The sequence below is a fragment of the Symphalangus syndactylus genome, chromosome 23 (assembly GCF_028878055.3).
Source record: "Symphalangus syndactylus isolate Jambi chromosome 23, NHGRI_mSymSyn1-v2.1_pri, whole genome shotgun sequence".
Taxonomy (NCBI): domain Eukaryota; kingdom Metazoa; phylum Chordata; class Mammalia; order Primates; family Hylobatidae; genus Symphalangus; species Symphalangus syndactylus.
This window is the reverse complement of record NC_072445.2, coordinates 17,804,858-17,819,375: the sequence shown is the minus strand read 5'-3', so window position 1 is coordinate 17,819,375 and position 14,518 is coordinate 17,804,858. Positions and strand designations below refer to the sequence as shown.

The 14,518-nt window shown below is 53.5% G+C and overlaps 1 long non-coding RNA gene across 1 annotated transcript; it reads right to left on the bottom strand.

Moving 5' to 3' along the window:
* Positions 1–9,070: 9,070 nt before the first annotated feature.
* Positions 9,071–10,478, bottom strand: LOC134735744 (uncharacterized). The gene is made up of 3 exons (XR_010119166.1): positions 10,407–10,478; positions 10,258–10,305; positions 9,071–9,224 (listed from the first exon to the last, which is right to left on the bottom strand). It is a non-coding gene; the product is annotated as an uncharacterized lncRNA (long non-coding RNA).
* Positions 10,479–14,518: the final 4,040 nt, after the last annotated feature.

The following is a 14,518-nucleotide window of genomic DNA, read 5'->3' as shown; positions in this document are numbered from 1 at the left end:
GCCAGGCTCCACTGGCTCTGCCCGGCAGGCCTGCTGTCACCTGGCAGCTGGCATCTACCTTGGCCACTGCCCAGAGAAGGTCACATAGCACATGGGTGGTGGGGCCAGGATTAGAACTGCATTTGCTCTCACTCAGTCTTGCTCCACCCCACTCCTCCAAACCGAGCACAGCTGAGCCTGCTGTGTTGGGAGTGCAGAATGCCCTCTGCCTTGATACCCACCCATGGCATCATGACACTGCCCTCCCTCCGAGTGGGGAGGAAGCTGAGAGCCACTGGCCCTGAAGGCAGAGAGCCTGAGCCAATCGGGTTTCTGCTACTTACTGGCCTTGTGACCTTGCACAAGCAGGATTTGACTTGCTTGTGGTTCAGAGTCATCGTTTGTAAAATGAGGATATCACCTGAAGGTAGCTGTGAGGATTAAGAATGTGTGAGGCTGGTGTCTGCTGTAAAGGATTGTACAGGCTGGTAAAGTAAAAGGTGTCTGTGTTCTTGCCTTTATTGCTAATTCCATTCCCATCTTCATCACCAACACCTCCTAACACCTCCACTGTCACAGCATCATCGCTACTTCCTCCAGCACTGACATAGCTACCATTGCCACCAGCACCATCAGACCACTCCCTCCTCTGTTGCTACTTCCATCACAACCACCATGTTGCTATCACCAATCATCCAATAACAGTTATTCAACACCTACTATGTTCAGGTCACGTGGGTGACTCTTAGCGGATAGTCCTGCCCCAGGGCCCCACAGTGTCGGGCATGGTCTATATCTCGCACATCCTTTAAGCCCTGCCACACATCCCATCTCCACCAGGAACCCTTCCCTAATCCACCCTGCACTACTCATGTTACTCCCAGACACCGTGGTTCAGCTTCACCTGTCCCCGCACTGGTTGCTGTGTGTGTGCCTCTGTGCACACCCATGCTATTTAAACTGCTCTGCGAAGTCAGCCATCACCCAGATCTCCTACACACAGCACAGTGGCTCTGGGTTCCAATCCTGGCTCTGATACCTGACCTTGGACAAGTCACCATACCTCTTTGTGCCTCAGTCTTCTCAGCTGTAAACAGGACTGAATAATATCATGTCTTACAGAGTTGTAGTGAGGATTCCGTGAGATATTTATTTACTATGTAGCACTTAGACCAGAAGCATGCATACAGCAAGTGCTCAATACACATTAGCTTTTGTTATTTTTATTATTATTAGTCCTTCCTCCCGCCCCGGCCAATGTTTGGCACAGGAGTTTACACTACCAATGAGAAAGAATTCACAGGAATGAATGCACTCTGGCTTTCCAATAGAAATATCTTAGGGAAGGGTGGAGCTTTTGGAAAACCGTCTTGTCCCCCTGCCTGCTCATCTGAGCTCTCTGGGTAAGAGGTGGGCTGCAGGTGAGAAGGACCATGCAGGGAAGTCAGAGCCAGACAGAGCTGAGTTTGAATGGCGACTTCGCCAGCTGAGTAACCGCGGGCAAGTCATTGAACCACTTTGAGCCTCAGTTTCTCATCTGTAAAGTGGATCTCTGTGCCGGGTCACTATGAGGCAGTCCTCTGCTGGCTTCTCACTGATTTTGAATGCAAGCACCACAGACAGCTATGGTGGGACTCAGGACTGGCATACCCTTTGGGCCTCAACCTTCCCATGCACGCAATGGACAATCCCAGCAGAATTTGCTTTTCAGAGCCAGTGGGGAAGATGCTGAGAGATCAGAAGTGCTCAGAAAATGAAAACGTCCTGGAAAAGTTCCAGAGACAGCATGAATAATGATTAACCCAAGCCAGGCCCAGCTTGGCCTGACCTCAGAAAATCCACGAAAGCCTGAGCTGGGTTCCTGGAGCAGGGCTGAGGGCCAAGGGGAAGGACGGCCAGGGGGCCCCCCAACCACAGACTCAGGGAGGCCACTCTGAACTCACACTCCCACGTGCATCACGGCATCTTCATTGGAACAGGGAGGGCAGCTGGGACGTGGTAGGAGGGAGTGGCCTGTGAGGCCTACAAGCTTTCCTGGGGTTCTTAGTACATTGACATCCACACAGCTGCAGCCACCCAAGGATTCCCTCCACCCTCCTCCTATGGTGGCGCCCTGTCCATGAACCCCCAGGGAATAAACAGGGGTAAACAGGGGCAGCAGCCGGCCGACTGCTGTGTACTCCCGGCCCACACAATGTAAACTCTCAGGATGTATTTATGTTGTCTGGGCCTGGCCAGGGTCCTCTGCCCAGCTCAGAGGAGTCACGTGTGCAGGCATCTGGATTCCTCTGTGTGGTGGGTGGGGGAGGGCAGGAAAGGCAGAGAGTTCATGGGAGACAGGGATCAGAGATAGCTGGAGCTGGTGGCCCATGGAAGAAGGCAAGAGCTATAGGAATGGCAAAGGGGAAAGAGGGGGTGAGCGCTACCGTGCAGTGCTCAGACTGTGTCCTGTTCCTAGAACTGCAGGCCCTTTAGAAGGAGTTGGGCAAGTGGTGGGCAGCTTTCAGTGGCCCCGGAGACTGGATTCACATTTCCGCGCTGCCCTGATTAGGAAGCAAGGCTCATCTCTACTCTCCTACCTCCTCCAGCCTGGGCAGGACTGCCAACCTGGCCCTGCCCACCCCGACTGGGAGGGACAGGAGGAACATAACCGTGTGACGAGCATGCTGCTGGGATCTGAACACGTCTCAGGAATGACACCCAGGGAAAGCTATTTTAATCTGGAAAGTCGCCTGCTCCTCCTGCCCACCCAAAATAACTTGGCTCCGGCAGGAACCTGCAAAATTGTGGCTGCCACCAGCCTAATGGAGTGCTCCAGGCCCTGCAGCCCCCGTGCCCTCACTGTGGCCAACCCCCTCCTCAGAATGGGCCTCTCCACTCAGATTTGGAGCTCTCCGGTGCCAGGTCTGTGTTTTCTCCCTCAGACTGAGGGCTGCATCAGGGCAGAGGCTGTGCCTCCCATGGACTAGGAGCTCCTGGGTTGTAAAGATTGCATCTCCCCACTCAGACTGGGAGCTCCTCCGAACATTCAGGTCCCTGGAGTCAGCTTCCTTGGGGAATTTGAGGGTGGGGCAGGTGCCAGGTGTCCTTTCCCCCGCTTCCAAGCTGTGCTACAGAGGATGCCCTTGTGGAGAAACTGGATCTCCCTCCCTCTGTGGCCACAAATGCATCTGGCTGATGGGCTCATGTGGGGCCTAGGCTGAGCCTGGCACTGCCAGCCTGCCCTGCTGCTGACCACATGGCCCCCGACGGGAGGGTTCACATGTCCCAGCACTAGCCAGCCACCTGCTGCCTCCTGCCTCCCAAAATAAGAAAGGGCTGGCCTTCTCCCGTTACCGGCACATGCCCCACTGCCCTTGTCCTCAGGAAGGGGCTTTCACTCCTCCCTGCTCTGCTCCTTTGTGTGGGGTGTTGAGGGGGCAGCCCCTCAGCTCTGCCTGTCCCCAAAGCTGGTGACTGCACATGGCCAAACGGAGTTGCTCTGTTCCTAGGCTGGATGCAAAATGAAGAGGGGCTCCACTAACTTCAGTGTTCCTTCTAAGGAACCAGTGTCCACTGGTCCTGTGAAGAGGGGCCCTGTACCCCAAATCCTTCCCCTCTTCCAGCACCCATCACAACCCCTGACATGGAGTAGGGACTGAGGGTGTGGCTGTTGACCCAAGTAACTAACTACTGCCTCCTGAGGGCTGAGAAACTGAGGCTGAGAGTTTGAGAAGACACTCTTCCTAACACACACACACACACACAAGCACAGACACCTTTTCCATTCATTTCACAAATAATGACCCTTTTCTATTTTTTTTATTTTTTATTTTTTGTAGAAATGGGGTCTTGCTATGTTGCCTAGGCTGATCTCAAACTCCTGGCTTCAAGTGATCCTCCTGCCTTGGCTTCCTAAAGTGCTGGGATTACAGGCATGAGCTACTTTCCCAGGCTACAAAAAACAACCACTTTTAACTGAGCACTTACTATGTCTGAGGCACTGTACCAGTGCACCCCATCCATTACTATGTTTAAACATCACAACAGTGCTGTTTAAAGAGAATGGGGTCCAGAGAGGTTAAGTGACTTGCCTAAGGTCACACAGCAAAGAAGTAGAATTGGTATTCAAACCTGGGTTAGAACAGCATTTGTCTTTTTTTAATGAGAAATTTTAAACATTAAGACAAATGGAGAGAGCAGTACAACAAAAGTACAAGTACTGATTACCAGAATAGCATAATGAACATTTTGTTTGCCAGATTTGCTTCATCTTTTCTGTGCTGAAATATTAAAAAGTAAATTATAGACATATAGCATGTCACCTCTACTCATTTAAGAATGCATCTCTAAAAAATAAACCAAATTTTCTATAAAAACCAGCATGCCATTCTTACATTGAACAAAACAATTTGTAATATCTAATATGCAGCTCATGTTCAATTCCCCCAATCGGTCCCCCAGATTTTTATCACTCTACCACACTACCATTGAGGAGGGGGCACATGGGGTTTGGGGAGGTCTCTGCCAGTCTCTGTGCCTCAGTTTCCTGTGGGGATGCCACTCTTACCTTCTCCTCTTTTCCTTGCTGGGGGCAAGGTTTCTAGACAGGAGAGTAATGGGGACCCGAGGGAGCCTGTGGGGTGCTAGAAGCTGTGAGGGAGGCTCAGGGGAGCCCCTTATCTCCTGGGATGGGGACCATGGAGTGAGGTGGATGTCCTGATGGGCCAGAGAGGGGCCATGTCCTGGCGGAAGGAACCTCAGCGGGGCTCTCATGCCTGGCCTTCCTGTCAAGGTATGGGCTGTCTCAACCCAGTGAGGCCTTGAGCCTGCGACCCCCTACCACACAGGGGACCCTCTCCATCATGGGCCCACCAGACCAAACAGCCCACCAGCCTGCTTCAGCCAAAACAGGAGCTGAGGAAGGTCAGCTTATCAGGACTCTCTTACTCCCTCACCCCACGCGCCTGCTTTTGAACCACTATCAGTGTCTGGGGCAAGGGAAGGGGTTGACGGGACAGGGCAAGGCCATTCCCGGGGGTCACTCCTAAATGGAGAGAAATGCTATTTAGCAGGATGCTGGGAGGGTCTGGGGCCCCACAGGTGACAACAAAGGGGCCTGCCAGGCAGTGGCCAGTTAGATCAGGGGTCTCTAGCCTTCCTTGCTGTCCCATGCCTGTTCTGTCCTCAGTTCATGGGGTGAGTGAAAGGACCCTGACTTAAGACAGGAGGTGGCTCAGGTGACCTTTTGGTCATCACTCCCTGCATAGGGATTGAGATGTTGAAGGTCAAGTCAGACCAGCCCTGATGGGGCAGGGCTGGGTCTGCCCTCAGTCTGGGGCCCCATGAGAACAGGGCTGTGTCTCTCTCAGACTGAGGCTCATTGAGGATGGGGCTGTGTCTCCCCTCAGACTGGGGATCTGTGAGGATGGGTCACATTCGCCTTCCCCTGCTGAGGCCCCATTCTGCCCTGCTGGGCTGGGTGGGGAGCCCCAGCTGAGGATCCCCAGTTCCTCATTTCTCCAGAACCTAGGGCAGGGCTGAGAAGAGAATGAGCTGGCTTCACCTTACTGAGTGGGGAGAGGAAATGGGACAATTTGGTGAGAGCCCACTGCTGGACGGGTTATAGAACCTGCTCCCTGTAAAGGATTTGGGCATGGAGGCAGAAGATGGAAGAGACAGCTTCCTCCTGGGCTCCCCCTTCCTTCTCTAGAACACCTCATCATCTACGCTTCTTGTGAGATGCTCCTAGACACTCCTAGGCTCAGGGGCCAGGAGGTGGCTCCCAAGGGGCCCTCCATGGGTTCTTGAGCGAGCTTCTTCCCCTGCGCCCTAGTACCCAGCCTTGGACTTACTGGGCAGAAGCAAAAGAGAGCGCTTAACCTTGAGTAGGGGCTGAGGGGAGCAGGAAGGACATGCTCCAGGGAAAACATGGACCAAGGTTGCCAGATAAGCATGGGAGAGGAAGAGGTAGCAGGACGGGAAAAGGGTCTTCAGGGGCTCCCCCAAGCCCAAAGCTCCAAAGCCACTGACCTCTGCCATAAACTGGACCCTAACAGGGTCTCCTTTGAGAAGGCTGCCTGACTGAGGAACTCACTCCCTTTCTTCTCCCAGCAGCCTGTGTGTCTGTACATCCCCTACCAGGCATCAGCCTCTCTCCCAAGAGCTCAAACACCATGCATAAGTCCTCTTGGTCCTCCCAAAGCACCTGTCAGTGGGTTTGCACACAGAAGGCACTTAATAGAGACAGTTGGCTGGAAGCTTCGACCAGAACCCTCTGATTGCAGCCCTTGTCTATCCTGAGCCAAGTGCTCAGGGAGATTACCCTTTATCAGCACCTCCCTCCTCAGGAGCACCCGCAACCTGCCCTGCGTACTTCTGCTCAGCAGACCCTATCACCCTGTTCTCTTGGGTGAGACAGGAGCACAGCTGGAGAGCCTAGGGGCTGAGAACAAACGGAGCCTCAGTCTCAGAAGGCAGACATGGCCTGTCCTCAGGGATCTCCAGTCTGAGGGGAGACGCGGCCCCGTCCTCAGGGAGCCCCAGTCTGAGGGGAACACACAGCCCCGTCCTCAGCATGCTCACAGTCAGTAAGGGAGAGCTGTCCCTCCGCCTGCACTCACTGTCAAAGCAACATTGAGAATGGCCAGAGGAGAAGGGTTAATGGCTGAGGGCTGTCACATCAGCCGTCTCCAAGTTCCTGACACATTTCTGCCCTGTCAGGGTCAGGGTGAGCTGAGTCCCTGCTCAGACTCATACAGGCTTATTTTCACCTCTCAGAGCTAATGTCAGGAAAGCCTGGGGTTTCTTTCACCTCTTGGAAGATTTTTTGTGGACGAATTGAGCCCCATGCCTGGCACAATTAGGTGTGTCACTGGTAGCCAATTGACTATCCGTCTTCTTTCAGTTGAGCTTACCGCAGCCATATGCCTTGATGCATCCCTGTTTTATACATGAGGGAACTGAGACTCGGAAACTCGAGTGGATGCCCAAATGCCATAGCTACAAAATGACAGAGGCTCATTTCCGCTTGGCTTCAAATTATGCTTTCCTTCAGGCCTGAGCTCAGGAGGTGGTGGCCTCTCTGTTTTCATGGGGATGGAGCCCCATCTGGCCCCCCACACCTCAGCTTATACAGGGCTCATGAGTGAAGGTCCAGTGGGGAGTGTGTGGATTTGCTGTGGGGTTTCTGTAGGTCTAAGTCTCAGGGCCTTTGGGGAAATGCCTTGTGGATACTTGGGGAGACCTCAGGGAGGAGTGTGGGGCAGGGTAGGGGTGAGGGAGAGAGGAAACTTTACTGGTCACCATTGTGCAGTGCGTGAGGCCTCCTGGAGCAATGAAAGAAACTATCTCAGCAAATAACAACAGGCTTTGGGACCAGGCAGGCTCTGCAAACACTGACAGACTCTGTATTTGTTGACAGATCCCACAATGGCAATAGAGGTGAGGGGAAAACACTGGTGCAGAGGCGCTAAGGGAATTTTCCACTCACCTTAGAAGCCAAGGCAGACGCTAGGTTCCCATCAGTGGCTCTGCCTTTGTGAGAGAGTCCCGGAGGTGGGTAGCCTAGCCCTCTTCCCTCCTCTCGCAGCTCTCTCCAATGCCTTCTTTGCCTGGTGGCCCCCCCTTAGCAGGCCACAGAGGTGCCAGGGCAGAAGACTACGATAAGGGAGTCCACAGAGAATCCCACGGGGAGCAAGCATGGGGTGGGGGCGGGTGAGGATCCCCCAGGAGATGGGAGTCTGGCCAGCTGGAGAATGGGGTGGTTCTGGTCGCAGGTGGCCATGAGGCAGGCTGGAAGCTCCGCCTGCCCCAGCCCATGGGCCTTTCTGAGCTCCAGAAAGTCTCAGTGCTTGTTTCTCAGGCTTCGGAGTAGAGGAGGGAGTGGTGGGAGCAGCAAACTTTTCCGAATGGAAAATGATGAAATCTTCCTGGAAAGCTGACTTTCCCAAGCTCTGGTGGATACAGCTGATGAGGAGAAACCTGAGCCCTGTGGGCAGGCGGGGGGTCCAGTGGCAGGGGATCGGAGGCGCCTGTCTATGACACAGTCCTGGGAAGCCACCCCAGAGCCATGGAGGGCCTGCTGCCCATGTCCAGCCCTGGCGGGGCGGGGGAGTGGGCAGTTAGGCTTCAGCCTGTGGCCCCATACAGTCTATGCTCAGCTCTGCAGTGAGAATGCAAACAAAGTCAGTTTCTCTTCTGCCTCAGCTCCCATATCCCTCTGGGTGAAGGCAGAGTCCTAAGCGTGGCCTGCAAGGCCCCAGCAATCCCACCTTACCACCGCTCTAGCCCTTGCTCACTCTGCTCCAGCCTCCTATTCCTCAGATGTACTGGGTACACTCCTGCCTCAGGGCCTTTGTACTACCTGTTCCCTCTGCCTGGATGCTTTTCCTTCAGATAGCCATATGGGTCACCCCCTCACTTCCTTGAGGTCGTTGTTTGAATATCACCTTCTCAGTGAGGTCTTTCCTAACCATCCTAGTGAATGCTCGGCCTGCCTTCCCCATCCCACCCCAGGGCCCCTCTTCTGTGTTATCCTGCTTTATTTTTCTCCAAATCTCTAATATATTTGCAGTGGGTTGAATGGTGGTCCCCCAAAATGTCCATGTTCTAACCCCTAGGACCTGTGCATATGGCCACAGCGAGTTGAATAGTGTCTCCCTCCAAACTTCATGTCCACCAGGAACCTCAGAATGTGACCTTATTTGGAAATAGTGTCTTTGCGGATATAATTCAGTATCTCAAGATGAGGCTCTCTTGATTTAGAGTGGGCCCTAAGTCCAATTACTAATGTCCTTATGAGAAGAGGAGACACAGAGAGACAGAGGGAAGAAGGCCACCTGAAGATGGAGGCAGAGATAGCAGTGATGCTCAGATGTGTGCCCTCCAGAACTGTGAGAGAACACATTTCTGTTGGTTTTAAGCCACCAAGTGGATGATTTGTTATGGCAGCCACAAGACTGTAATTTACTCATCTATTTAGTTTATTGTCTACACACACACTCCCTCCCACCCTCTCATGAATCTGAGCTCCAAGAAGATAGGGGTTTTTTTCTTTTGCTCACTTGGTATAACTCCTGCGACGAGCACAGTGCCTGTTATCTTACGGGTGCTGAGTAAATATTTGTCAAGTGGCTGAGTGAATAAATTAGATGAAAGCCGACAGGAGGGGTGGGTCCTCAGGGGACCGACTTGGCTGCCCAACATCTGGGCCTGCTGAATGCAGCTCAGTGTGGCGGGAACTTGGCACCTGTGCAGGAGATCACCTGGAAGAGGAGAGGGAGAGCTGGGGTCCCTTAGGACCAGCCTCCCCAGGACAGGTGGCCTCAGCTCATCTGTCACAGCCTTACCTGTGGACAGATGAACATGGAGAGCTAAGTGGAGCCTGCCTTGTGTCCACATTCAGGCTCTGCTCAAGCCTTTGTGGGATGGGCCTCTGCATGGAGGGGGCACCCTTTCCCACATCCCATAGCCAAAGCCCCATCCTTAGATCAAGTTCAGATGCCTCAACAGTTGGTATGAAGAGGGACCTAATTCCTCCCCACCACCCTGTGCAGCTCCGATCCCAGCCCTTCCCACCCCCAGGCCAGGCCTCCAGGGTCACTGTGAGCAGAGGGACTCAGGAAGGTCATGGCTTGGGGGCTGAGGGCAGAGAGCCCCAGGGGCAGGAACGGGGACTTCATCCATCTCTAAGTTTCCAGGTCTCTATCAGGCAATCTGGCTCTGTCCTGACTCTCCGGAGACTGAAAAAGGTCCGTGATGGGTGAGAGATGTCCACAGAGTCTTTGCTACTCTTACTGCCAAGAGCTGGTTTCTATTTTCCCTCTCCTTGAATCTGGCTTGGCCTTATGACTTGCTTTGACTGAAAAAATGCAATGATGCTGTGCCAGTCCCAGGCTCAGCCCTAGAGAGGCCTGACTGCCTTCCCTCCCTGTCTCCTCTTCCTCCAAGCCAGGCACCACGCTGCAAGGAAGTCCAGGCTAGTCTGCTGGAGAGAGAGGCTCTGGAGGATCAGGCACGAAGAGGAGGCGCACGGAAGCTGGTTGACAGCACGGAGGCTTCAGAGTTGCCAATGAGGCCACCTTGGACCTTCCAGCTGAATGCAGCTGATTAAGTGGCCTAATCCCAGGTTAGACTTACAGAACAGCCAGGACAACCACCAGAATTGTGAGAAATTAAGCCATTATTGTTTTAAGGCACTATGTTTGGGAATGGTTTGTTTTGCAGCCATAGAAAACTTGGAGGGCTGTATCTCAGAGGTCTCGGGACTCCAACACTGTGGGATTTCTGAGAGCTTACCTAGAAGCTGGTTCCCCAGGGTGTATGGAGCAACACACATCTGAGACACTGTAGGCACAAGGTCTTGAGCTGCAGGGATTCACTGATTCTAGAATTTTGACACCCAGGGAGACCATGCCCAGCCCCTTCTCAGCTGCTCTCCCCAATACCTCCCATCAGAAAGCTTTCCTCCAAACTTTCCAGCCTCCAACCAGCTTCCGCTCTAGTTCAGGCCTCTAGAGCCTGGGAAGAGTGTAGGGGCAGAACCAGCAAGCTTTGTCTGGGGTGGCTGGCAGTCTCCTCTCTCTCCATGTGCCCCCCATCAAGGTCAGCTGGGTGAAGAGGCTGCTGGTGAAACATCCTGTTACAGATGCTGCCCAGAGATGTCAGGAGATGTCAAGACCATGCAGGACAGCCAGGCCTGGGCTGCGGGAGCCATAACAAGGGTGGCAGATGCTTGTGTCCTGCTCTGGAATGTTCTGGTGTTCAGCCTTCTGCAGAGGACAGAGAAGGCTGTGAGGTGTCAACACTAGAGAGGATAATGCTGATTCAAGCTCTATTGCAGAGGACAATGGCCTTTCCCAAGTTTGCTGGTTTGGTGTTTCTGTGGCCTGGGCTATCTTGAAGGGCTGGGGAGGCTGGACAGTGTAGGCTTGAGCCTGACCTCTTGATACCATATTCACCCTGCTGTTCTGGCAACTGGCCTGGGGGTTGTGCAGGGGAGGGCCTTCTCACTGTGACCCATGTCCTCAGTGCAGGGCCTGGGCTGTGACAGACATGACCCTGGAGGCCCCTTTGGACCCCCAGGATCTCAGTTGCAGGGTTTCCCAAGAACAGCAATGCCCGGCCTGCCCACGGGTGGTCACTCAGGCCCACCCAGGCTCCCTGGGTTACCTTTGCCCTCTGGGGACTAGGTCTCCTTGGCTCCTTCTAGAGGCTTCTGGGCCTTGGGACACTGCTGGGAATGTTGGAAACAGCTCTGACCTCCCTTGCAAGTGATCCTCCTGCCACTCCCTTCCCCACCCAGGAGCCCAACAGGTAGATCATGTCTGTGGGGAAGCCAGATATGGGCACCTATGCCCCCAAGAGGCGTCTTGCATGTCTCCCTGTCTCCAAGGCAGGGGTCTCCTGGCTGAAAATCTCCCTTCTTTAATGTAGAGGGGACAGTGTTTCATAGGTCACCATCTGCCCCTCAGGGCGACCCTTCTGGCTGGCCCCACCTGCCTGGTGCCAAATCCCCAAGTTCCAGCTCAGTGAGGAATTCTCCACACAACCTAACCAACTCACTGTTTCCTCTCCCATAAAGAAGACTAGAAACTTCTTCAGGTCTAGCTCTCCCAGCTCTGCTATCCCAGGGTTCTCTATAGGTATCTCGCTGCATCCTTCCTTCTTCCTCTCTCCCCTTGGGTAAGTTAAGGGACATCTCTGAGCCCCTATATTCTTGTCTATTAAATGAGATCATAAGACCCACCTTGGAGGGCAGAGGGTTACGAACTTTTCTTTTAGAATCAGGGTCTTGCTCTGTAGTGGTGTGATCATAGATCATAGCTCACTGCAGCCTCACACTCTGGGGCTCAAGTGATCCTCCGGCCTAAGCAAGTAGCTGAGACTATAGGTACGCACCACCATGCCTGGCTAATTTTAGTTTTTTTGGAGACAGGGTCTCACTATGTTGCCTAGGCTGGTCTCACACTCCTGGCCTTAAGCAATCTTTCCACCTTGGCCTCCCAGAGTGTGGGATTACAGGCGTGAACCACTCTCCTGGCCTTATAGTAAGGATTAAGTGAGGAGGTAGGAAGGAGGAATGGAGGGAGCATCCATCTAAGGGCCTGAGCAGAGGGAACTCACAGCTGAGAAAGGACCATACCTGCTAAGGTCTCAAGTGGTAGGCTGCCCGTGTATCCGTTCTGAGCCTGCATCCCCATTCTGTGCCCATCTTGTGTCGGTTCCGGGCCTTGCATATCTGTCCTCTGCACCTAACCTGTGGGCCCATGAGAGTGTGTGTTTGGCTTGCACGTGACATGCAGTGGGGGGACACAGCATGAAGGCTGTGCCGACGACCCTGGGTAAACATCCTTTTCTACTGCAACATGAGCACATATGGTTCTCCCTTGTACAGTGGACAATGGCTACCTTGTGTGAACGAGAAGGAAAAGTGGGTACTTGTAATTGCTGATTTGGGCTGGGTCCCAAACAGGCTTGGAAAGGGCCAAGCAACAGGGGACCTGGAAAGCCAGAGCCAATGTCTGGGGGTGGGTGGGCATGCAGGAGGGGAATGGGGTGCGGCCCAGGAAAAAGTGGAGATCAGACATTGAACAGGGAGAAATTGGAGGAGCCCACATGAGCTGCTTGAGAAATGAACTGAGGCCGGCTGGGCAGGAAAGAAATGTGTGCGGAGAGAAGGCTCAGCAGGGCTGAGCTCAGGGAGGCTCTTCAGGGAGAGGTCTGGCTGCAGTTTCAGGCTGAATGGCCTTTGCTTCGTTCTGGCTCCCAGTCCCCTGGCTAGGGAAGCACTTAAGGAGAGAAGGCAGACTGGTCCTCAGGCTGGGCAAAGCAGAGCGAGCTCTGAAACCTTGCTAGGTACTTGGAATTTGCCAACTCCCACGACGATGTCCCACCTCTGAGCTTTCTCTGACTCTAGGAAAATATTTTTCATACTCTGAAAAGCTGGCCTTGTAACACGCTGCTGATGCTGCTGATGGCTTGGTGAAGGGACAAAGATAGGACCTTTACTGGACACTTTGGTCCAAATTTCTCTGTACCCATCGCTTACTCTGGCCTCTGCTTTAGACGCCAGCTCCATGCAGGCTTCGTGGGCTCTGCAAAGGTGCAATTGAATGGCACTTTGTCTTGGCCTAGAACCTCTTACTTCCTGCCAGAGACTTCTCTGATGTCTTACGGGCGGACACCTGTGGAACTGCTTAGTGCTTAAGTATGTGCACCCCAGAAGGGACTCCCCTGGCATCACTTTTGTGCAATGGAGGATACAGCAGCCAAAGGATCCCTTTTTGCCCTTCTGGGTGGACAGTTTTGAAACACACTTCGTAAGTCTCTTAAATAGATCTCTGTGGGGTCAACACCCATCCCCCACGGGGGTGGCCAACTAGATAACATATCCTTGTATTGGTTGACACCCTATTCACTCTTTCCCCACCCTCATCTTTTGATCCTCTTCCTGGGATCACTTCCCAAATCAGCTTAGTTGCCCCTGAGACCAAAGCTCCCACAGGTTCCACTTCTAGAGGAAACTAGGCTAAGACAGAGGCCTCTGTTCCGAAAGAGTCCAATTTTGGGGGGCCGGGATGGGAGGTGAGTAGGAACTTGGGCTATGGAAGGAAGCGCTCTATCCTTCTATGATGAAAGCACAGGTCGAGGCTGGCTCCCTTCCTGCACAGAAACCCAAAATAGTGATGACCTGATATTTGCCTCACTGGCCTGCGCAGACTCTACCAGATGTGAGCACCTCCCCAGACCTTGACGCCTGAGAGTGTACCTCAAGTCTGGTGCTCCAAATAATTAGCATATTTTACGCTGGTAACTTGTGCAAGCACATCCTCTCACTCACAGGACCCACCCAGTCTTGCTCATTCCCTGATGCATAACTTCAGGAGCAGAGACGGGCCTCCTCCGATTCTTTCTGCAGGCAGTACAAGCACAGAGACTGTTCTACTCGGGGCTCATGCAGGAATGAGGAGCCCATGCAGACACCCCATGTGGACACCATTGCAGACAGGGCTTCTTAGACAGTCCTGCTTTCCTCTTCTGATGCCAGTGGGACAGCAGGGCTGCTGTGCAGGAAACCGGGCTCAGTTAGCTTACAGCCAGGACCCAGGGACACACAAGGGTGGGAAGCTAGATTGACCGGGGACTATAGCCTGAACCCACTACAGGGATAGCCATGCATCCTTCTGACCTTTGGGGTATGAGGAAACGCTGGTTCCCCCTGTCCTTCATGACTTTCAGGCTGGCACTGAGTCATCAGCACCTCCTCCTTCTCCAGAAGCATCAATTTCTTGCAAGCCCAGCTTCTGGCTGGAGCCTAAGAGGAAGAGCCTTGGCCTTCAGCCTCATCATCTCCTTTCTGAGTTCTTCCTACTTTTCTGTGTAACTTGCTCTACACACTCCCCACACTAAGTGCCCCAGTCCCTGTGCTTCTCAAGGCATGCTGAGTGAATGAGAAGGAAGGAAAGAGAAGATGAGGATGGAGGGAAGGCCTGCCTGGGAGGTACGCGTGTGGGGCAGATATGGGCTAAAACCTTCGTAGAGCCACAGAAACCCAGGT